General features: G+C 40.8%; 1 protein-coding gene across 4 annotated transcripts in view; it reads right to left on the reverse strand.

The window, feature by feature from the left end:
* Positions 1 to 26,592, reverse strand: part of bcl9 (BCL9 transcription coactivator) — a 123,909-nt gene that overhangs the window by 54,323 nt on the left and 42,994 nt on the right. The window contains exon 2 of one of the 4 annotated variants that reach the window (XM_035409223.1): positions 16,011 to 16,112. The gene's annotated coding sequence lies outside the window, so the exon portion shown is untranslated. Of the gene's footprint in view, positions 1 to 6,987; positions 8,037 to 8,136; positions 8,391 to 16,010; positions 16,113 to 26,592 lie in introns of those variants that run through there. The other 3 variants (XM_035409224.1, XM_035409225.1, XM_035409222.1) reach the window with 3 other exon arrangements.

Raw genomic sequence — 26,592 nt, forward strand, 5'->3', positions numbered from 1 at the left:
GAAATTTCAGTGATTTTAATGGACGTGACCAAAGGGGTCAATTTGACTGGCTCGCCATTGAACCTTTTTTTGATTCATCACTAGTACAAAGATGGTCCATACCAAATCTAGATCAACCACACATACGGTCCATGAGAAATTGTTCTTTTTTATTCTTTGTTAACTCTGGCACTTTTTTTGAGCATACAATATTATTTGCTCCTTGTGATCGGGGGCAGTCTCGGCTGCATGTTTCCAAGTCAAAGGGTCCAAAAGTTACAGATTTATTATAGATAAAAAAAATAATAAATTAAAAAAAGGGGTTTCCAGAAGCTTCGCTGCTTGGACCCCTAACTACACATTCTACAGTCCAAAGCCCTACAAGAGAGCTAGTGACTATTTTGCCCCCTACTGACCACACAGTACTACAGGAAACAGTTAGAACTAATCAGTACATGCACATATCTCACACTGTCAACAACTAGTATCCTGAACGTGCCTGTCATGTTAGGCCAAACTAATGTTGCTGTAATGCAAGGAACAACGGTCAGACAAACCCACAGGACCTCCAATGGCATGAAGCCCAAATGTACAACACCACTACAAACTCCTGTCACAGTCAGTCAATGACCACGTTTACATGCTCATCATTATTCCAATCTTATTCACTGATAATTTGCATACACTAGTTATGATACAGCCCATTTAAACACCTTATTACAAAAAGGAAATCCGGGTTACACCCTAAGTCCAACTACATGAAATCCAAATTGAAGAGGTCTGCACATGTACAGATGCACAAAGTGTCTTGTCTAATTTACTGCGCAATACACTGACGACAGAAAATACCAAAACAGCAATTTGTTTAAGGCTGTAAGCATACAAAATGAAAGATGAAGAGTTTAGCTGAACCATGGAACAAATTAGACAAAGGTGGAAGACCCTGAGAACAATGCATTTCAAGTAGGACCGTCAAAAATCAGAAAATGTGATAAATTGTGTTAAAACGTTTAACGCATTCATCATTAAAAATTAAATCACATTAATGTGATAACACTAAATGCCCTCATTTTAAGGCCAGGAAACAAGACAATATGAACAGCAAATTTTAAACACATCATGCACACTGAAGAATTACTAGGATACCGTCCTTTGGCACTGACTGAAAAATGCAAACTGAATATTCAGCTAACCATCTGTAAAGAAACACAATTAAGGAACATTCCTTTTCTGGAGCATATAAACAGAATATGACCCAAACCAGAATAAGAATCATTATTTTGAATATGGTGCACATGTAAATGTGGGCAATGACATAGTCCAGGCTTACACCTGGGACTACAGGACACACGTTTCATTAATCGGGCATCAAGCAAAGCCAGCCTATGTTTATAATGAGCTCCTTTCTACTGGTTGAGCTGAAATGGAGGCCCATTTACACATCTCTCATTTGTACAGATCAGATGGAAAACTCAAACCAGACTGCTACTAGCAAGTGAGCGCATGCTGGGTCCAGCTGAGCAAGTCTCCAATCCTTTCAAAATGCACCCTTTTCCAACACAAACACATACACACACACATACATACATACATATATATACACATATATATAGCCTATATATATATATATATATATATATATATCATATACACATACACACAGGATACAGCGCAGTTCATAATTGGACAGTGACACAATTTGTGTTATTTTGGCTCTGTATTCCAGCAAACTGGATTTGAAATGATACAATAAATAGGATGTTAAAATACAGAGGGTCAGCTTTAATTTGAGGACATTTTCCATCCATATGGCCTGAACTGTGAAGGAATTACAGACTTTTTTATACACAGTTCCCACATTTTAGGAGAGCAACAATAATTTGACAAAGTAAATGGACAAATGAACATCATCTTAAAATAAGTTGTCATATTTAGTACTTGGCTGCAAATCTTTGGATTGGATGACACCCGGCACCCTGCGACCCACAAACATCAAGATTCTGGGCACTGGTGATGCTCGGCCAGACCTCTAAAGCAGCCATCTTCAGTTCCTGTGTCTTTTAGTGGGTTTTCTGTCTTCAGTCTTGTCTTCGGAAAGTGAAAGGCATGTTCAATTAGATTTAGGTCAGGTGACTGACTTGGTCAGTCAAGAACATTCCGCTTTTTGGCTCTCATGAACTCCTAAGCTGCTTCAGTAGTACGTTTGGGGTCATTGTCCTACTGAAATGTAAAGCGCCATCCAATGAATTTTGAGGCATTTGGCTGAGCAGACATGTTTCTGTGCACTTCAGAATTTATCCTGCTGCGGCAGTCATTTTATCAATAAAGACAACTGAGAAAGTTCCAGTGGTAGCCATACATGCCCAAGTCATAACACTACCTCAACCATGTTTTACAAATGGGGAGGGGGGGGTGCTTTGGATCACAAGCATTACCTTTCTTTCTCTACACTTTCCTCTTTCGATCAAAGCAAACCATAACCTGGCCGTTTATGCATATTTTAGCAAATCGTAATCTGGCCGTTCTGCTCTTAAACCTTACCAGTGGATAGCATCTTACGGTGAAACCCTCTGAGGTTATACTGGTGTACTCTTCTCTTTATGGTAGTCTACATCCTGGAGAGAGTCTTGAGCTGATCGACAGCTGAATAGGTGTTTTCCATCACAGCTGAAAGTATTCTTCAATCATCCATTACAGTGGTCTTCCATGGTCTACCAGGACATTTACCATTGCTCAGTGCACCAGAGTTCCTGCTTGCTAACAATGTATCAAACAGTTGATTCTGACACACCCAAAGTTTTGGCCATGTTTGATAAATTCAGTCTGATTTTTCAGCCTCACGATGACCAGCTTTACTGGCGATGACACTTATTTGGTCCACATGCTGAGAGACAACAGCAACAGACACAAAATGCTAATTCCACACCTAGAATCAACTTTTGACCTTTAGTTAGCTTACTTGTGGATTAACTAATGACGCAACGGCACACAGCTGGCCAAGAAACGGCTGAGCAGCCAATTACCTTTGCTCCCCAAAATGCAGGGGGACTGTATAAAAACATTCCTACACTGTTCACCCAATATGGATGTAAATACCCTCAAAATACAGTCAACAGTTTGTCCTTTAACCTCATACTCGCCATTTTGTTTCAACTCTAATGTGTACAGGCCAAAAGTATTTGGCTACCTGTGGGTTTTTTTTAATATTTATTATTATATACCTTAGGAAGAGAATTCAGTTAATATATGTGTATTTATTGAATAACAAAGCAAAGTATAAACATTTTCCCCAATTTCTACCAACAATACTACAAAAAGATTTTTACTTCAAAATAATCTTTGACATGACTTTCCTCAAAATAGCCTCCTTTGGCTTAGCTAATTACAGTTCAACAATTTATTGGAAGTCTATCCAATTACTTTACACATGGGGTGGGAGGGACATAGAGGGGCAGACAAATGGAGTGAAATCTTTTTCTTTCTTTTTTTAACCGCAGGTAGCCTAATACCATTGACCCATAGTGCAAGTAAAACAGGCACTAAAGTGGCAAGAAATATGGTAAACAATGCAGCATTAGGCTTAGATGTACAGGGCCAAATAAACACATTTGTGGTAAGGTTATTACTGGTGAGAATTGCAAAGAATCTTAAGATTTCCAGGTGCAGTGTTCAGTACATACTCAGAAGGGTGTAGCTGATGCGTAGTAATGCTAACAGGTGAAGACCAGTAAGATCAAGAGGCAGTGGACAAACATATTGTGGTGTCTAGAAAAAGAAACTGTCGTAAAATTGCACAACTACAGGAAGAACTCAATGCAGCTAGAGATAAACCATTTCCTCTGACTACAATGAAACGGCAACTATAATCAGCTGGCCTAAAAGGATGTGCAGCTGCCTTCTCCCAACCTTTTTGGTCCAGTGTTGATGGTGCTTGGCCCACATGAATCTTTTCTTCTTGTTAATAGCTCATAGCAAGGGCATTTTTGCAGATGCACATCCTTTTAGACCAACGTAGTTGCTATTTCACTGTAGTCAGGGGAGCTAGTTTCTCTCTAGTTCCATTGAGTCCTTTAGTTGGGGTGCAGTTTTATGACAGTTTCGCTTGCTAGACAACACAAGATATTTGTCGTCTGTCTCTTAATCTTTCTGGTCTTGTCTTGTTAACATTACTGCCCTACAGCTGAAACCTGTGTGTACTGAACACTGCCCCTGGAAATCTTAAGCTTCTTTGCAATTTCTCACTGGGAAACACCTTTTGCCACAATGTTTGCGTGGCCCCATACATCCTAGCCTAATTCCTCCTTCTTTGCATATTTTTTGCAACTTTAGTGCCTATTTTACTTGCAATACAGGCTAAAAGTATTAGGCTACCTGAGGTATTAAAAAAAAGCTTAAGGTAGATAAGATTTCATCAAATTTAATAACCCCTCCACCACCCTCCCATACCTCCACCTCCCACTTTGCAAAATGACCGGATAGAATTCCAGTAATTAATTGTAATTAAAGCCAAAGGGAGCCATTTCGAGGAAACTTTTTTCTAAAATTATTTTTTTGGAAAAAGTGATTCTTTTGAGTTATTGTAGGTAGAAATTGAAAATAAAGTTTGTACTTCGATTTGTTATCCAATAACTATACATATATCATCTGACTTCATCGCTACCTAATGTTTTTTTTTTTTTTTTAACTAGGTAAGCTAACCTAATTTTTCAGGAATGGGGGACATTTGAAACTCAGAAATATTTAGAACTTTGAACGTGATGTCAGAATACACTAATTTACTGGTTACCTACATTACTTATTCCTTATTTTATGTACAGCCACTTATTTTGTAGCTATAATCCTTTCTAAAGGATTATAGCCAAGAATTAAACATACCATAAGCGTAAGCTTGTTCATTAGAATGCATTTTTTTCTGTTGGCATAGCATGTCTACAGCCGGCAACTAGCCTATTTGCAAAGAAATGGTACACATTTTTCATTCTCAGTAATGTTCGCTGAAATATCATAATATATTTATACTGATTCCTAAGAAACCTAAAACAACTGAGCAAGGAAATCATAAGGTAGGACACATGGAACAGCCCAAGGACACTAGGAGACGATTCTGGGCATAGCATATAAGATAAAGCATCACCGAGAGCACCGACAAAGGAACAGGAGCCTGCTGATGAGCAGCTTCCATAAACCCAGCTCAACTTAATATGCCTCCAGTACTGCTCATTAATAAATACATCAATCAGTGTGCTGAGCAAGGTATTAAAGCAGGTTTTATTGCACACAAGGAGGTAGGGTTACTTTGTTTCTTTATGCTGCTTCCCCCGACACTTGCTCCCGACTCAACGATTTGAGAAGAACCCAATATACAGTAAGAGAGAAACATTTTTCCTGTTCTTTTAATCAATGGAAACTGATGTGCCTCCCATAATGTGCACTCTTTTGTATGAGCGGTAATAGAAGGTAGTCGGTAATGTATTATAAGGAGCTTGAAAATACTAGGCTATTGCTTATGGTACTTCCAGGTTCATATGCTGACTGCAGGACCAGTCACTTGGTTAATTTGTAACAGTGTTTCCTAATGCTGAGGTTGTATTGTGTATATATAGCCAAGGTATACCACCTTATTTTAAATGAACCATTTAAATCAGAGCTCACTCACTGTCAATGGGTGTTGTCTGTATGTAAATGCACACAATATCAAGGATCAATAGCAGGATATTACCATCACATGGGAGTCATGTCACAAAAAATAAGCCCAATATAAAATAATCAGTTATTTTAACTCAGCTTCCAGCTTTAGCCTACAGTATCAAGGCCCTGGTGGCATCTCAGTGGGACTGCCATGAAGGTTCGGTACCAAGGCTGCTTGTTTCTGTGATCTGTGTCATACTACACAGTGTTATTTACCTATAACAAGGCAATGGTGTACAAAATAAACAGAAGCTGAACGAAAAAATCTTTCATACTGTTTTTCAAGTTATACCCTTTGAGTCTTTTATAAAACATACCACTGCCTCTGCCATCCCTGATGTGCCAAGATGTCTTATGAATAAAATCCGCCAAAAATTGTCCACCGAAAGGACCGTGGCAGTGCTAAGGGTTGCATGTGCACAATTTTCTGAGAAACAGACAAACAAAAGATACATCATTGCATTATCTGGCTGTCCCAATTCAACACTTCCCAAAGCTGAGAGGCGCTAGATTAACGACACTTCCGTCTCCAAAAACACGAGACATGCGGATAAACAACCACGACTCCGAACCGCAAAGATCCCGTGAGATCGCACACTAAGAATGTGCAGCTATTCTGGGCCAGGGCTGCAACATGTTTACCCCCAGACATTCTGTATCGCCTTCGCTTTCTGTCTCTTTGTTGGGAGTGAGAGCAGCTTCAGACCCTAGTGTAACTTCGAACTGCAAAACATGGCTGTAACAGAATCCGACCATCCTGGTCCCTCATAGTAAACGCGATGCAGAATAAAACGGGCCAGGACAAAAGTTGGTGAAACGAAAGAACACCTAAAAACTCCAACACCTTACATCCCCCTCTCTCAATCAAAGATAGGGCTGAATCGTTGTAAGTGCTCTGCTTTGATTTCATCCACGTGTAAAAACACCCAAACGCTTATTCAAATATTGGAATTTAGAAGACAATAGAATAAGCATTGACTGCGAGCAAAGTTAATAAAACATGCTGCTTCTGGCTCTCCACTTAAATTCTAAATTTTGATATTTCGACCCTGGGAAATTGGTCAACTAGTCAACTTTGCAATGAGCATTTTGTCAGTTATGAAACGTTTCGTCTCCAGTATGAAATTGAGAAAGGTCCGTTTTAATGATTCCAACCGACTGCAAATCTACACAGTAAGAGAATGCTAGAAATCCAAGAGGTGAGGATAAATGGCTGACTTCCCAGAGAACAAGGCCGAGCGTGTTTCTGCCGGGCAGCGGGCATGAGGGCGAGGAGAAAGCGTACGCGCTCGGAAACGGCGACTGTGAAGCAAAACTTACCCATTTGTGCAAAATGAACAAAGACCGATTTTCACCAGGAAGTTGCTCCATTCCAAATAAAGATTTTGTAGAGTGATCAGCAGTAATATCCCACGAATCCTGTAGTTTCTCTTTTGAAAGAGGTAGCTTGCTGCTAACTTATTCCACAAACGAAAGCTTGCACCCAATTAAATCTTCGAAGTCAATAAACCATTTTCCAGGAGGGGGAGAAGAAGATTAAGACGGGGTGTGAATGATTTTTTAGAACATCCACTAACAACAGAAATCCATAAAACAAAACAAACAAAAAAAAAATCTCAGCGTCTGACTGGGGTACGCCAGACTACCAAAAAGTTTCTTCAAGACGTTTCACACTTGTGCAACTTTTTTTCTCTCGAAGAAGTTGTTCCTGTTTCACTAAGGCTTGGGGGAGGGGTTTTTCACCAAGCTCACACTCAACCCGCTTAGACAAAAAGTCTCTTTGCAAAAAAACCCAGCCAACATTGACAAAAGTCTCGAAAGAGCAGCGGTTGCTCAGACAGGGCAAAGGCCTACAGTAATAACGAAATTTGCACTTTCCACAATTAATAAGCTAAATAGTTCCGGTTTTATTGAAACAAAAGTAACAACGTTAAAGTAGCTACGGCTGACACGCCATATATGCGATCTGGAACAAAGTTACACATAAAATAGCTGTGCTTCGTTGTGGTTTACATAATTTAGCACACTGCAACATAATTCTTTGTGCTCAAAGACTGCGATAATATTTGATAATAGAATTTGATTTAAAAGCTGTGCAGATCACTTCAACGCATCACTTGGTGGTTTCGGTTATCCTACTTATTTAATATTAATATCAATATCACAATTGAGCGTTTTTACTTCACAAAACGCTAGCGATAACATATTCCTTGTTAACGCCATCCCGTGCGTTTTTGTTCCAATAAGTATGCACTATAAGCTATTCTATAAGCTAAATCTTAATAAATTCGTTAAGTTAGCATTGTGTTTTCTGTCCTCTCACATTTAACGTACGGACGGAACATACTGCAGCTACTTTACCGCTGCGAGCAAGGAGGGGGTAGTTCAGGGGGGAAAGCGAGCGGATTCATGGATTCATCATAAACCGTTCTTAGGAGGTGTGCAACAATAATACTCCATAATACTCACCTAGAAGGCGTCTTCACAGGCGACGTTGCCAAACGCGCACGATAATAACGTAGAACGAAAGGCAGCATTATTTGTGACTACGTGTAAAGAAACATGTTTGCGTCTTTGCATTTAATTTCTGCTGTTTGGCTGGAATACACCCACTACCTATCTTTCCTTCCTTCTCCCCCGCCTGGTCCCGCTTGTTGGTTCAGCCCGAATTCTAAGTAGCAATTCTAGGTCAGGTCTGTGTGCCATTGAATACATTAAAAGCTTGGAATCAATGCAAGATTCCAGCCTAGCGAGCTGACAAAGAACGGATTCTGAGCTCGGATGCTGATAATGTAGTCGAGCCTTCGTAAGAACTTATATTATTATTATTTACCTAAAATATCCATGCTTATTCTACGTCTAACAGTTATTTACAAACGGTTATTTATTTTCTTGTTTTGGGTAAACAAGAAATGAAACAAGGAATGAAAAAATGTGTGTGTGTGTGTGTGTGTGTGTGTGCGTGCGTGCCATTAAAAAAAATAAAATTCGTTTTTCATGTGAGAGAGATGAGGTAGAGGATGCAGGGGGAATAGCTTATTGCTGTGGCTTCAGAAGGCGGTACTGAAGAAATCTTACACAAAAAAGCATTGTGGTAAAAGTAGCGCTGGATCAATTAATGACCTTTGACGCCTACATACACCTCTTCCATTTAGAGATTCCTCCGCTTTACCTTGACAAAGACTGTCCCAGCCTGGATGAAATACGCAATTTAAATGCTTTAACTCTTTAGATGCTGGTGCGATTTGTAAACACCCCCACACAGATCGTTGAGCATTTTCAACGAAATATGTTACAATCATCTGGTAGATTGGAAACAATATTCCATGTTCCAAAAACGATTTTCCGAAAGTCCTCCCTCAAAATTAAACATTGCCATAAAAATTATTTCAATAATTTGTCATCGATTGATTAGCCCATGTCTTCAGCTTTTTCACCAAAAGAGTAGCAAATGTTAATTCGGTATCAAAATGTTGATCAGTTCACTGTTACTTTATTAAAATGTTTTTCCTTACAAGACTTTGTTTCTTGTCTTGTTAGTCATTTGGACATTTTAAGTATGTAACACTTTGCTGTCATGGGCATTTGCATGATTTGGGTGCATATTTCCTCTATTATTGCATATTTTGTTTTGACAAAATGTATTAGACAAAGGGAAACTAAGTAAACACAAATACATTTTAAAAATCATTATTTAAATGAAAAAAGTTATCAAACATACATATCAGGCATGTGAAAAAGTAATCGCCCCCTTAGTTACTCAATCAACCAATTAAGTAAATGTAATTGATTCAGATTCAGCTGTTTCAACATAGCCAGGCTTGATTGCAGCCAGCCCTGTTGAATCTTAATCTCACTCATATTGAATCTTATGATCAGAGTGAAGTAGTTACCACAAAAGTTCCACAAGCACACTATGCCATGGTCAAAGTAAATGGAAAAAAGTTGTTGGAATATATTAGTCTGGAAAGGGTTACAAAGCCATTTCTAAGGCTCTGGGACTCCACCAAACCACACTGAGAGTCATTACCTCCAAATGGAGAACACTTGGAACAGTGGTGAATCGTCCCAGGAGTGGCCGGTCTGCCAAAAGTTCTCCAAGGGGTGCAGCGACAACTCATCCAGGAAGTCACAAAAGATCCCAGAAGAGCATCCAAAGAACTGCGTGCCTCTCTAACCTCTGCTAAGATCAGTGTTCACGACTACACAATAAGAAAGAAAATGGGCAAAAATGGGATTCATGGGAGAGTAGCAAAGCAGAAACCAGTGTTGACCAAGAAAAACATCAATGATCGTCTCACATTTGCAAAAAGTATCTGGATGATCCCCAAGCCTTTTGGGATACTGTTAAATGGAAAGATGAGTCAAAAGTAGAACTTTTTGGAAGACATGTCTGGCATAAAGCAAATGCAGCAAGTCCACATCTGAATGGCTGAAAGAAAAGAAAAAGTTTTGGAGTGTCCCAGTCATGGTCCTGAACCCAAAAGAGATGCTGTGGCAGGACCTGTAATGAGCAGTTCATACTCAAAAACCTGCCAATTTGTCTGAATTAAAGCAGTTCTGCAAAGAAGAGTGGACTACAATTCCTCAACAGCAATATGAAGAACTGATATCAAATTATAGGAATCATTTGGTTAAAGTTATTTCTGCTAAAGGTGGTGCAACCAGTTATTAAGTTTAAGGGGGCAATCATTTTTTCGCATGGGTGATATGGCTGTTTGACAACGTTTTTCATTAAATAAATGAAATAATTTTTAAAAGGTGTTTTGTGTTTACTTTGTGTTCCTGTTGTCTAATATTACATTTTATCTAAATATTTGAAACCATTAGTGTGATATGCAATAATAGAGGAAATCAGGAAGGGGGCAGATACTCTTTTACGGCACTTATTGTTATCAATGAAGATAGCCGACATATCAAATCAGTTTTTTTTTTTTTTTTAATTAATGACTGACAAATGTTCAGTGACACTGATCAAGTGATTAGTGGTCAAGTAGAGTGATGAATGGCTTTATTTATTATCCATTTTTTAAAATCTCTATCATGCCAGAGTATTTAATCTACATCGTAGCAAATGCCGTGAAGGTTACAGTCCTGCAATTTACACCCCTGATATAAAAAACTTACGGAATTCAAAAATGGAAGTGTAATGGATGGTCTTGAAACCACTCGCGTATCAGCCCTGCTGCAAGGTGGAAATGGATATTGTCCCAAAAACATCTTTGATTGCGCCCCCTCCAGCTCTCATGCTGTTCGGAATGAGATTCTCTCTGAAGGAATAAGGAAAGAGCAACAGCCATGCGGTGCTATAGGGCCCAGATGACATACAAATTTGTAATTGTAAATGTGACATTTAGGCAATCTCACAAGAAAGCTCTCCTCATTAAAGAGTTTCATGTTTAGTATTTAGAAAAAATGTCTTCATTGTGCAATTTTGTGAAACAATAAGAATGTACAAATTTGTTTGCCAAATATAGTTATGATTGTTGTGTCAACTGTTTGAGAATATGGAACTTTGCTCAAAAAGGTACCTAATAAACTGAGAAAACCACACTGGCCAGAAGGTAAAACAAATGAAGTAAGAACTTTGTTCTGAGTATTGATGGAAATAGATCATCCTTTTAAAATTGTAAGTAATCTGCAGGAATAATTATGGCGTATTTCAAATAATTATTTGACCTGGGTCTGGACTGTCCTGTCTCTCTTTTCTCCTTCACATGTGATCTAAAATGGAATGATCCATTAAAAATTTTGTGTTTCATTTGCACATGCGCTGGAATTATTAACAGAACTGAAATTAATTATATTTAGTTGTAACAATGGTTGAAGATATTTGGGGAAAAAAAGCTGTGTCAAGAGAAGATAATGATTAGAAGTTCTATAAATCAGTTCGGGAATTTTTGCAATATTATCATTCTTTAGATTTTATAGTACTTTCATATGCGAACAGATACACACACATACATACCCACACGCAGTCATATTCATACACAGACACACACTTATATGTACATGTACACTCTGAAGGGGCGACATAGCTCAGGAGGTAAGAGCGGTTGTCTGGCAGTCGGAGGGTTGCCGGTTTTATCCCCGCCCTGGGCGTGTCGAAGTGTCCCTGAGCAAGACACCTAACCCCTAACTGCTCTGGTGAATGAGAGGCATCAATTGTAAAGCGCTTTGGATAAAGGCACTATATAAATTCAGTCCATTTACCATGTGCATGCACATATGCTCATACACATGTATGAATAAAATCAAACCAAAAGTCATACACACACACACACACATACACACACACACAGGCACACCGGTGTATGATTCCTTCACACAGACCTGTCCTGCCACTGCTGTGTCCTCCCTTCCTCCTCCCCCTCTGTTGTGTTTCAGTCATTTCATTTAAAAAGCCAGGACTTCTGGGTAAACTCATCGATACATGGCCCCTCCCCCTCCCTTTAGCAGCCATGACTGCGACAGTGCCAGGAGCTGAATCTGATGCACAAGAGAGGAGGGAGGGCATGCTGTCACACAGGGGTGTGCTCGGGCCGCACCATCACCCAGCACAGCAGCAGCGTTTGTTTTGATGGTCCCCAGTGTCACGCCAAGATGCCTTATGCATCCACCATCTCCACACTCCAACTGCCAGTCTATAAAACATATACGCAAGCTCTCTGACATTCACACACAAGTTAACGCACACACTCGTAAACACGTACACACATGCGCACACACTCAGTCACTCACACAGTCCCTATTCAACTGTCTTATTTATAAATCTGATTTGAGATTTAAAAATGTATGCTCATAAAATATTGAAGTAAAGCATGTGTAGTTCACTTGTATTAAGCAGCCTGGTGTGACCGAAGCTGTGGGAGGAAGATGATTGTAAAGTATTCCCTCACACCAAGAGCTGCTTCTCTTTCCCACTGCTGTCTCACAGGTTAAAGGCACAGGCACGCACAAGCAAAAATAAAACTGAACAATGGCAGTACACAGTGGGCTGTTTCAGAGTGAACAATCTCTCCTCAGATTAACCACACAGATTTTGTAGACTAACCAGATGGTCAGGTCCTGCATTCCTTCTGTGTTCCCTACTTCTCAACAACAGCAGTTTCTGTAATGATATTACAGTTCAAAGTGTCCTCTGCCACAGTAAATGCATGCCTAATGAGCAAAAAATGCATCAAAATGGTGCCAGCAGTAGAGAGACAAAAGTCAAACTTAAGAATAAAGAACTGAATATCTGGCATATCAGCAGAGTGTATGGTGACCAATGGTAATGCGAGGAAATGCGAGATTATAGTACACCTGGTGACGAGGTTATCCCAGGGATGCATCTTGGTACATCTGTACATCTGTAGCATAGATAACACCTAGTAAGGCCAAAAAATCTAACAAAAAGCAGGGAACACCTCACAGGGAGACACAGCCAGGAACAGATGCCCACACTCCATATTCCAGAGTATCAACAAGAGATTTATTGTTCTTAATTCACATAATAATGCAAAATAATATTAACATGGATTAAATACCATGGATGTACTTCAAATTAAATTACACTGAATAATAAAGAAGCACACACACACACACATATATATATATATATATATATATATATATATATGATTGACTTGACCAGCCAAGAACATTCCACATTTTGGCCCTGAATAATTACTTGGTAGTTTTAACAGTGTGTCGGGGGTCATTGTCCTGCTACAAGGCAAAGCACTGTCAAATGTGTTTTGAGGCATTTGGTTGGGTCTGAGAAGATATGATGTGTCTGTACGCTTCAGAATTCATCCTGATGTTGCCATCAGCAATAACGTCATCAGTAAGGACCAGGGTGTTCTTGTTTCTTCTCAATGTATCAAACTGTTTGTTTTGACACTCCCAGTGTTTTGGCTATGTCTCTGATAGAGTCATTCTGATTTGATTCTGATATATCAGCCTCATGATGGCCTACTTTACTGGTATTAATGCTTCTTGGGCACTCATGTCGAGAGAGAATAGCAACAAACTCCAAATGCAAATGCCACACCTAGACCTTTTGTTAACTTTCTTGAGCATGAACTAATGATGCAAAGACAAACAGCTGGAGAAACCACCGAGAAGTTAAATGTCCCATTACTTTTGCTCACCTAAAATGAAGGGACAATGTATAAAAACGGCTGTAATTCCTACACGTATCACCTGATATGGAAGTAAATGTCCTCAGATTAAAGCTGACAGTCTGCCCTTCAACCTCAGATTCATTGTTTCACTTCAAATGTGATGGAGTACAGAGCCAAAACAGCACAAATGATGTCCCTGTCAAAATACATAAGGACTGCATATATATATAACAGTACAGTAATTTTAATTTTTGAATGACTACAAATAAAATGAGCCATGTCAATGAATTCCCACTTCTTCCCCTTTTTGAAGTGAAGGCATAAGCTGTGAAAGTTTTTTTTTTTTGGAGGGGGGGTTCTTTGGGTTTTTCCTCTCTGCATAATAAATGTGGGGGGATCTCAGGGGATTAAAGCATTTGTGAGCTATATCTAATCCCAGCCACTGCCACAAACCCCAGCGGGATCGATGGAAGCAACAGAAAAGATCCAGAAAAGGGGGAAATACAAAATCGGGGGGAAAGAAGAGAAAAAATAACAGCCTAAGGAAACCTGTCACTGCGGGGACACACATTCCTTTGATACTTTACACAGTTTTTTTTTCTTTTCATTTTTACTTATTGTCAGGTCTTCTGCTGATTTTCTCTGATCGCAAGAGGTTGGGGTGGGGGTATAAAAATGACTTTTTTTTTGTCTATGAGAGAAATAACCCACAATCCCCTGCTGGGAAAATGTCTGTTCCTTTTCTCTGGAGAATATGTGATTCTCAGCCTTCAAACGTGGAGCATTTACTTGTATATGTAAGCTCATTGGTAACATGCAGTAAGCAAATAAAGACAATCTGCAATATTTATATGATTAGTGTGTGCCTTGAGAGCCAAGCCTTGGTTGAGGTTTGTTTTACACATGTCACATGCTGAATTTCAGTACTCTGAGGCAGTGCTTTATGTACTGCTCTGTGAATGCAGAGCCTAGCACTTTTTGTCTGTTATATAATAAGATCAGAACACTGGACACTCTAATTTTTAATGTTGCCCAGAAAATGGTGACATCTGGCACCATGAAGGAGGGCAAAAAGAGTTCACAATCAGGCCACCCTATATTCCATTGTCCTCTGTTTCCACTTTGCTCTTCAAAGCTGAGGACTAGAGGGTTGTATGCCATGTCATGACAGGACACTCGTGTAATTCTGGATTAAAAGAACAGCAACAGCAGCAGCAGAATAATGACATTTTCTGCAGTATGAAGCACTCGATTGGTTGCACTCACCGAACAGAACACTTCTTTGAAATCTCAGATCGACAGCCAGACGGAATGGTATCAAATCAGCTCACCATTTCTTTACTGTATGCCCATTCATGACACCATTTAGGAATTTCTGGCAAATCAAGTGACAAAGGGGCACTATAATGGCCTCACCCAGCAACAAAAGTAAAACAAGACAAGTGAAACACATGGACATCCCAACTCATTTGGTCTTAGGGCCTACCTACACATACCTGTATTGATCTTGGTCTCTGTCACTGGTAATGCTGCCATGTGCTTCATAATCACAGCAAATGCAAAGGCAAGAAGGTCGACTATATTCATCACGTTTTGCAAAATCAAATTTTTCCCTTCAGGGATACTGAGGAAAAAGACAAAAAGGGTCCACAATATGATGGCAGGGATAAGTGTAAGGATAGCGTCAGAATGGATGGAAATGATGACAGCTCTGAAAAGGAGGGACAGGTGAAATAAAAAGAACTACTACGTGTGTAGTCATTCTGGACCCCAGTTAGCATCTCACCGCCCCCGCCTCTCGCTCTCAATCTCTCTCTCTCAATGTCTCTCTCCCTCTCCCACATGTCCTGTATGTCACACTCTATCCCACATGGTTTCTGGAATGCCTCAATTATGGAGGTATGGAACAAATGCACAGACTGTTAGTGCTCTTGCTGGTGTTTACACATAACATGAAAAAAGGGCAAAGAAATAATCAAACTTCTCCATTTCTTCTTCCTGAAAAACTGTACATTTCATACTGAACATGTATTTAAGAATTAGCTTATTCATTCACTTTCCACCGTGAGCAAACGCAAACACCAACAGTGAGAAAAACAAGCTATTTCTACTCTTGTCAAGTTCTCTCTCTGCTTTATAGGCACAGGGGCACATGCACACAAACACACACACACACGTAAACACACACACACACACACACACACAGAAATAAACACACACCATAAACAAAATTACCTTGTGACCTTCACCTCCTTGACCTACCAGCCGTGCATCATCCTTGGCATAGTTCATCTGGAGCCGCACACCTGCATATATGTGCAGATCTGGAGCGTCCCACTGAGGAAGAAGACAAACAAGCATTTATTGTCACATGTCAAGTTTTTATTCTTCACAGTGATTCGACACAGTGATAAAACATCCTACTTTCTGGTAGTGATTATACAGCCTGCAATCTGGTACATGCTGCACTCTGGTACTGATTAAACACCCTGCATTGTGGTAGGTTACACTCTGGTATTTATTAAATACCCTGCCCTCTGGTACTGATTAAAGCCTGCACAAGAGCACACACAAGTTTGCATATTCACACATGCACATATACATTACATACAATCACATGCACACACACACACATGCTTTGATATCTACACATGAGCTATATATGCTCATACTGACGTTACAAACCCTCAGACACACACACACACACACATTCCACCACAGTAAAATAAATGACAAGGGATCTCCAGAGGTGAATTGGCTCACCAGTCCAGTCCAAGTGGGAAAAGCAGAGTCATTTCCCTTTAGTTTCCTGCAAGTCACAGGATGTCAAAGTTCAGATGGTCATGTGAGATGAAAGACTGAAATGAGTTTGAATCCAACAGAGAGATCTGGAGAATCTGCTTGACCATAGTACCATAAGGAACCATGCAAAGCCACTCCAGCACAGGACAAGGACACTACCGGTGAAAGGAATAGCACAGCAGCCTCCACTATATACAATTTGTGTCTGTTCCTCACTGTCCTGTCCAGGTAGGACACACTCTTTGCACACAGGACTGGAGAGCAAAAGCAGACACCCTATTCCCTCTCACCCCAAGGGCACAGCCTCAGCACCTGTGATCACCCAGAGGAACCTCTCTCTGAACTGGTCTGCGGGGAGCCGGGAGACTCCAGGGACTCCACAACATTTTCGTTAAACAGGATGGAGTAAAAAATAACTGGAGTTTTCCTTACAAAGGGGCTTGTTCATCGTTGGTGCAGACTGAACTGATGGAATGGGATGATACTCGGTCATTCCTGCATTTCACCAGTTCAGTTTAATTTCATTTGTATTTGTGTGTGGGTGTGTATTTCTTCCCTTGATATTCCTTTCTCTACCGAGTTGTTTTGACCTTGAGCGGCTCGAGGAGACAGTACCTCTCAGGAGAGAGACATGGTGTGGCTTCATAGTTACAGGCACTACAACTGATAAACAAGCACTGAGTACATGGCACTGTGGATTACCACTATCCATACAGAGCCAAATCGTCTATTCTACTCTCTCACATCCCCCTTTATTTCTCCTCCCTTTTCTGCCTTTCATTTTCTCTCCCTCACATATTCACAGAGGCACAAACATATATGTACATCACACATACATACAGATACACAAACATATACACGCATTACACAAACATACAGATACACAAACATATACACGCATTACACAAACATACAGATACACAAACATATACACACATTACTCATACACAGAGGCACAAACACATACACACATTACACATAAACATAAAGATACACAAACATATACGCACATCACACATGCATACAGATACACAAACACATACACGCATTACACATAAACACAAACAGACACAAACATATACACGCATTACGCATACACAGAGATGCAAAAACATATACACACATTACATATAGACACACACAGATACACAAACATATACAACATAAAAAATATACACATAGATTCACAAACATATACACACATTACACCCCAGATAGCCAGCAAATCTGGGTGGGATCTGTGCTGATTCTGGCATGATGTCAGCCAGAATCGGCACAGATCAGGCCCAGAGTCTCTCACTATCTGGGATAAAGACTAATGTACAAACATGAGCCCTGTCCGTATGGGATTAGTTTCACTAGGAGAGGTCAGGTAATATAATTTCTACCAAAAAAAGTCATTTTATTCAAGTCCGGAACGACGATGTCAGTGATTTTTACCGGGTACTTGAATAATAATTACAGCTGAAAAAACCTACTGTTTTTCAGCAAACTCAGAGGTCCTCTTGATAATTTGTTTGGCTCAACACATCAGCATTTGATACAAATTCCAACTAATAGGGGTGGTACATTTTAATACCTTTTTCTAGCATTTGTATATTTATATATTTCATTTATTTTTCATAGATTCTTTCATATATTTTTCAGCAAGTGTTAGAAATATTTTTTTTAAACTTTGTTTTAGTTGTATAACGCTAACAATGTGTTGTGTTGTGTTTTTCTTTCCCCCTGGTAGGTGGGAATGTGTGAACAATACATCCGGGAACACAGACATGCTTCCTCAGTGGAGAGTAATGAAGGCTTTTTCGGTGGGGATGGGCCATTGAAATCACTGATGTGCAATGATAAAAAATAAATTACCAGCATTGTCCTGCAATACTAATCCCATCCGTATAGGGTTATATACATACATTACACATTCAATTAAATGTAATGCATGCACAGAAACACACATTTGCTTCCCTGTTTTTCTTTTTTCTTTTTCCTTCTCTCTACACTCTTTCCATCCTCCATTCTTTTCCTCTTACCTCCTTCCCCTTTTCCCTTATCTCCTGTTCTCTTTTCATATTTTCTCCTCCACTCCTCTATTCTCTGTACCCTTCTCCCCCCTCTACAGCAGTAGGTTTATTCATCTGCGCAAACAGCTCCAGGTGAGTGGAAATTAAAGTGTTGATATAAAATAACATCAATTATCCTGTCATTAACTAATGCCGTAATTCCGACCAGCTTAATCAGGAACGCACCTGTTTTTTGTAATGATGTCAATTTATTTAGTAAATGACTAATCAAGGTGCTGGAGAAAAACAGCTATGATTGCCACTGTAGTTTACACAAACTACACTGCCACTCTCAGTGTCTCACGGCAGCGTCTGCCAAGTCGTTTAATTACATATCGATGGCTTCCTGAGAGGGGATACGTGTTTGTAAGCAGTAACGGGGGCCATGCCGAGCTCTTGTCTGCAGGACCACTTACTTGCTTCTTTTCTCTTTGGACACAGTTCAATGTTTGGCTGAGAGCTTTTGGCTGCTTTCATTTTGGGACGGTGGAGACTGGATACTCCAGACTACCCAACGCGAACGTTGCAACAAAAGCAGCCTCCTTCAGTCGGGCCAGAATTCTGCCTTAGTTAATTCTTGCAGATCTGGCGACTGGCGCAGCAGCCTTTGTCTTCAGCACCACAGCAATCGGTCTCAAGGACACACTCTCAAGCTCCTTGTCACCAAACATCACACCGTTAAGGACCGCCAGTCCTGCCTGCATTCAGGGCCACCCTTCTTGTTAGTGTTGAAGCTGTGGCTCACCTGGAGGCCTAGAGGGGTCCAGAGATGATGAAACCCCCTTACCTGGACCCAAAGTACCACCCAACTTACATCAGAAGGACCAACCCTACCTGCACCAGCAAGATGACCTCTACCTGCACCAGCAGGACCATCCTGAACTGCACCAAAAGGACCACCACTACTTGTACCAGTAGGACCATCCGTACCTGCACCAAAAGAACCACCCCTACCCGTACTAGCAAGACCATCCAAACCGGCACCCAAAAGATCATTCCTACCTGTATTAGCATATCATCCCTACCTGCACTAACAGGACCACCCCTACCTGGACCCAAAGGACCATCCTGACCTACACCAAAAGCACCAACCCTACCAGTACTAGCAGGACCATCCCTGCCTGCACTAAAAGGACCGCCTCAACCTGTACCAGCAGGACCACCCCTAACTGCACTAGCAAGACCATCCCTACATGCACCAAAGGGACCACCCTTACCTGCACTAGCAGGACCATCCCTACATGCACTAAAGGGACCACCCTTACCTGCATTAGCAGAACCATCCCTACATGCACCAAAGGGACCACCCTTACCTGCACTAGCAGGACCATCCCTACATGCACCAAAGGGACCACCCTTACCTGCACTAGCAGGACCATACCACCCTGCACCAGCAGTCAGGATAAGTCGCTCCATCTTCAGTATGGTTTATGCCTTTACCCTAAACCCTCCTGCCCCTGCATACCTGCCACCACAAATCTGACCCCATGCACCTGCCCCTATGGGAGGAAAAAACTCTGCTGTCAAATGCATGGAGGGTAGAATGGTCTAGGGCTCTATCTAGAGATGGCACAGCAGTACAGCTCAATGGGGAAACCCAGTGAGTAGTCAATAAGACCATCTGTGTATCTGTGTGGTGGAGCAGTAGGAGACTGCAGTAAAATAGCATTTTCTGACCTGAACGAACTTCACTCCCCTGTGCACAGCCACACAAGCTTCAGCCTGGAGCTGCATTTATGAACCAGTTTTGCTGTTGTTAAACTGTGTCGCTGGCTGCTATACTCCGAATATATATATATAGTGCACATCTAGACACACACACAGGTTGCGTCACTCTCAAAGAAGGACAGGCTAAAATGAGCTAAATCTGTTTTTCTGAGTCTGTGAATAAGTAAGCTCAGCTTCCAGCAGATCCACCTCTCACCCACCCACACACACACACACACACACAAAAGCAAAAAAATAAGAACAATAAGCAATTATGCGCATCACAGACCAAATGTATATATTCATTTGCCTTTAAGCTGAGGACCTGGCTGTACCTGTCCACCTCTGGAGACACACAGGACCATCTGTGGCCCCGTGGCCCAGCAGACAGGTCCCAGTGTGGTGGCAGAACAGACAGCTGCACTGACAGCTTTGGGGGGTGGGGGGAGGATGAGGAGGGTGAGTGACAGCTGCTCCCCCCTCCTCCTGTTCCCTAACCGTCCCCAAGCACACACCTCTCCTCCAAAAGCAGCCTGTTTTCCCTCCAGACTTTCCAGTGGCTGGTGAGCCAAGGTCACAAAGCAGCGAGGAGGGGCACTGCTGTCACCGTATGGGGAGCGGAAAGGAGCTGACGGAGAGAGAGGGGAGCGGCTGGGCCAAGTAGATTTCATCATCCATCCCCCACCCAACCCCTCAGGTTTCAGATTCATTTAGTATGAAGTCTCAGTTGGGCAATATTTTCCAAAGCCAGTTCTTTGGTGTAAAACAATTGTGCAAACCCAAACATCTGCTGTTTTATGTATAAAATAGGAAGTTTGTACATTTTTTGTGATTTAATAGAAATTATTATTTATACTTCTACTACTACTGCAAGTTAGTCAAAAAACCGCATTTAGTGGCAATTGGGTCAGCTGTTGCAAACAGCAGGGAACTACAGGGGACCCAGACCTTCCACTCTATAACCTCCTCAGATCCCTGTCTGCATTTCTTGGCTCCCCAGGGGTGACCAGGTCCAGGCCTAGTATACTCTTTAGATGGGAGGAATAACAAGGAACATAGAAGAGATCAAAGGCTTGTGCTTCAACTTTCTTCTTCTGTTCTAATTCCCTCTCTTTCTCTATTGGCTCTTTACCTCCAGCTCTCTCAGCTGTCTCTCCTCTCCCTCTTGCCTTCCACATAACCGTTCACTTATTTCTAATCCTCTTTCTTCCTTCAGTTCCTATCTTTGCCATCCCCACTCCTTCACTGGCCCACTTTTTTATTCTTCATCTTCCCTTTCTCCTCTCTCCTTTCACCTTGCTCCACCCCTCCTCCTCTCTCCTTCCCTCTCCCCTCTCCTGTCCCACTCTTCAGTGACAGACCAGCACATCAGCTGAGGTGACAGCATAAGCCTTGCGTTGTCACAGCAACAGATCAGCTGAGGCCCAAATCCCCTCAGCAGTGATGGGGAGGAATGATCTTCATCAACATTCACCCTCATCATCATCATCACTGATCAGCTCACTTCTTACTGATTGAAGAAGTGTGTGTGTGTGTGTGTGTGTGTGTGCATGTGTGCGCGTGTGTGTGAAGGAATATATGTGAAGGAGAGTGTGTTTTTTCATGCGTGCATGTGTATGTACATATATTTACCAAGTGTCCTGCAGTACAGAGAACTTTTTCTGGACAAGCCTCAGTTGATCGATCACTGGATGGCCAGGGAGACTACAGAGTGAATGACCTGTGTGGAACCACTGCAGGAGAGGAGAACCAGTGCAACACACATTTTAAAAAATAAAAAATGAAAAAGAAAAGTTATTTTTGTTGCACCAAGGAAACAGCAGCTGTCTAAGAAGAGTCCCTGTCCTTTTTCTGTTGGGCTGCTTCTAAATTTGGGACACAGGTAAAGGAAGCAACGGGGATTTCTGGAAAGGCACATTACAAACCTCGTGGAGAAAGAGAAAATGTCAGTTGTCAAGAGAAAATGCCAATGGCTAGCAATTCTTGTGCTCTCAAACCATCACACCCATTATCTAACACTGACTTATCATTAACCATAAAGTACAATAATACATCATTCCTTTTTTAAAGCTGCAGGCCTACTTCACAGACCACACTAATCTAGATGTTCAAAATGGTTATCCTTTATATAGAAAAACATTTTATATTTGTGCTAGTGGTAGCTTTAGCCACACTAAACACCATGGGAACAGGCAGCTCTGTCAAATCTCAACAAACCTCAACCACTTCATCTTCTTAAAGCCCATTTCTAACAATCAGAAAAATAAAATAATGGGCAGCCACCAGCTAGTTAGTAGGTCACTGTTGGCTACCCTGCCAGGCAAGCTAGCTGCTACTAGCCATCTTGTTCACACATTCCCTATCCAACAAATTATGCTTGTGATGGATGTGGTGATTCAAGACAAGAATGTATATAACATCTGTTGTATACACAAAAATAGTGTATATAACAGAAAACACTACCGACTTTAAAGTTGTAAACCCCTGGAAAACTGAGCTGACAGATCTGCTGAGCCTGTGTGTGTGCATGTTCATGCCTATTGGAAATGTGGGTTTCAGGGAAAAGTTCAGAACACAAATAGCTTTGTAAGTTAGTAACTAATATTCAGACATGATGTAAGTGGTATCTTATTAGAGCATGTTGTCCATGTTGGCATAACAAGGGCAGTGTAATAAGTATCTGTATTTAGCTGACACTGGTAGTGAAAAATGCTACCCTTTTTGAATTCTCAAAAATGAGAACATTACAAAAATTGTAGGCTAATTTAAGGTCATAAAGAATTTAGCCTGTCTGTGTCCATTACAGAGAAACTTAAAATTATCAACCGAGAAATAAAGTGCTAGAAAACCCCATAGGGCAAACAGCAAGTTTGAAGCCAGCTAGGGACAGTTCTTGGCATAGACCTACCCTACAAGTCAGTGAGGGAAACAGAAAGGTGAGCAACAGTCTGTGGCAGCTTCTGACAAGAAGGCTCAACTTAAATGTCAATGTATCAAAAAAGGTTTAAAATGTGTGCTGTACTGTGAGTAAGATATTAGTCTACCACCTTTGTTTTCCTTTCATTCAGTTACATTGAGATATCTTTATCCAGTTTTTGTTGGAATATGTGACTTATTTATGTTTAATTTCCTCAGGTTTTGTGTAAATCAGAAGTTACTTTCTGTAGTTCTGTACTAACATGGTTTTTATACAACATACCAAGAAATGAAAAAATAAAATCTTCCAAATATCATTGGTAAACTTCAGGAATAAATAATTTATCTATATAACGCATTAACTGTTTATTTCTGAAAAGTGAGCTCTGATACACCCCTACTGCACACCTTCGAGTGTCCTGAACTTCAGATGATCAAGCACATGGGTTTTACAATGGAATCATGTAGGTTGGCATCCATCCCCTATTTCTGTCTCTTGCTAGAACCACCTAATCGAAGTTAATCTGTTTATATAAAGCTATTAATTTTATGCCTGATTATTTGGTTATAATACATTTACATCGAGTTCTATGACAGTAGATGCAATTATGACGTTATGAAGGATTTGATTATGGAATTATTAGCCATTTTAAGGTGACTATCTCTGAACCTCGCTTACTCTGATCTTGTGTTTTCACTTCACTCATTTAGAACTTCCTCCACTCTTCGTCCAGGAACTAAGAGACTTCTAAAGCTGCATTATTTTTTTTTAAAACTGACACTTGCATTGCATTCTTAGAATTTTATGGGAGCTTTTGACTAACTTCTATTTTTAAGCAATTTTACCTCACTTAGAGTCTCATGAATATATTCATATGCGACTGCAATGGTAATAAAAACTTTACCAGACAGCTAAACTGCCTCAGAAATGTTTACTCTCTCTGTTGGCTCCTGAAAGTTTAGACTAAAGGAATTCACACATCTCCCCAAGAACAAGCAGCACATCATTCATCATTCATCACTCACATGCAGTGCAGGTCAGTTATGAGCATCAGTGCTGGACATGTCTAAGCTTTATGGCTGCAAGTTTTTTTAAAGCTTTTTTGCAAAAAATTGTGGATTCCTTTTATTATATTCACAATATGAATTTTGTTGGAAATTATTTTTTAAAAATGTTCAAATCCATATAATACTGTATATCAATCACATAGCCCAATGGATTGCTGAGTGCCTTTTTCAGAGGGCTGGAACCCTCCCTCAGTTAAGCTCACAATGAGCGAGCTAGAGCACTGATCAAATTACCGTGAACTTATCACAAGACCCAAAAGACATGCTTAGAAAATTGCATTTTTCAGCATGTCATCCAAGATACCTGGCAAGGATAAATTTAATTCAAAACTGAACACTGTGGTTGTGTAAACGTCACGAGTGGGAATGATAAGGAAAAAAGGTACAAAAACCAAGAAACGTTTTAAAATTTAGCAATTATCAACAATTCGTGGAACACCCTATGCTGAGAAATAAGGATCTGAATGGTGAGGCTCCATTGACCTGAATGTAGCCCTGTAGAAAAGCTGCCTGTAGACTGTAAAACCTGGTTACCCCTCTGAATGGCTGTAACTGACTCTGTGCAGTGTCAAATTTTACACAAAGTATGAACTGTAAGTCAAGACCTAATGCGCTACTGCCAGGGTGACCCAATCTACCTCAATTTAATTCATCATCACGTTTTAGCCACACAACCATAAGGCATAGTAGAGATACATCTCCCAACTGATGCTAACTGAAATTCTTTTGCTTTGCAGGGCAGTGTAGACTTTGCTCTACTAAGTGAAATGAATATATAACAAATAAGCATAATATACCAAAAGCAGAAAATTCCTCAAATCTAATTATTAACTGAAAAGGAGTAGCATAACTCAAAGATAAATGTCCATGTTCACAAGTCTTTCCCCCAAAAAATCTCTGCCATTAAAAAACAAGAGTCCTTGTTGTGCATTGTGTCAGAACTGCAATGTCAAAGGGAATGTACAACTTTACTCCATTTTCCAGAATTCCCAGCATCATTTCAGGCATGACTAATCCAGCATGAAGCATACTGGTGGCCAAACACCATCTCCATCTTCCCTCGAAAGTAGGGCAGCATACACATGCATAACCTTGATCAGAGCTATTTAAAGTGCTAAGAAACTGCTGGTTTATAATCCTGCTGGTAACGAGATTGGCTGCCGGACCCCCTGGCAGCTTCAGCCATGGTGTCACGACAATGGCTGTGTTTTTTTTTTTTTTTGAACCACTGAGAAACGACACCAGTGCTCACAGATTATTACTGTTGCTGGGCTTAGCTTGCAGTCTAATACATTGTTATAAGGCAGGAATCCCAAATCTAGGGCCTGGAGAATTTGCTGATTGCTTTCACCTAAAAATCAACATTCAGTTTAGACTCAACAGATCAGGTGAGGTGAGTTAACTGTGTAATCAACTTCTTTAGTTGATCAATTAATTGCTGAGTAACACAAGCAGACCCTATGGCTCTCCTGGATCCCTTGTGTTTTAACCACTGATGGGAGAAGGAGGCTCCATAAACCAAAAATGAAGTTGTCAGGTTGTTTTCCAGTAACTCACTAATTTGAAGCAATCATGTTATGTTGAGTAAACCCTATTTAATTAGTGTTCATGAAGCCGTTGTTTAACAGCACACAAACTGTTCATGAAGCTTCAGTTTTCCATTGCATTTTCATATATTAATGTAGATACTGTTGTAGTAGATTTTATAAAGGACAGTGTGGAAAGCAACTGTGATTATTCTCCTGTAATCCTCAACCAACAGCTGTCAGTCTGCCGCCTGCCTTCCCACCACTTCCTGCTTGTACACCATTTGACGGCCAAACCGCAATTTAAAAAATAGCGAGACATTCTAGTGAACAACTGTCCAAGCATACATAATCATGTTCCGTTGTTCATCATGCAGAAATAACAGCCAACAGGGAAAAAACCAGCATTCATTCATTTCATTTCATGCTTTTTTTTGCACCAGTTATTTTCCTGATTGCAGTTTCTGATGCACTACCACTGACCCAGTGATAACGCTTCAGGAAGATCTACCAGCACGTTTGCCTCGCCCCCTCACCCCCAGGCACCACCTCCCAGACACAGGCGCCGAGGTCAGTGGGCCAGCCAGCCAATGGGAGGGGCCCCAGAGAAGGCATCACCATGGTAACCAGGACAGCTGGTTACCATGGCGCCACCTCCACCCCCCCCCCCCCCCCCCCCCCCTCCACCGTAGATACGCACACAGCCAGTCACCAAAATGCTGGGAAATGGTCGGTGAATCA

Source organism: Anguilla anguilla, chromosome 3 (assembly GCF_013347855.1).
Source record: "Anguilla anguilla isolate fAngAng1 chromosome 3, fAngAng1.pri, whole genome shotgun sequence".
NCBI classification, from domain to species: Eukaryota; Metazoa; Chordata; class Actinopteri; order Anguilliformes; family Anguillidae; genus Anguilla; species Anguilla anguilla.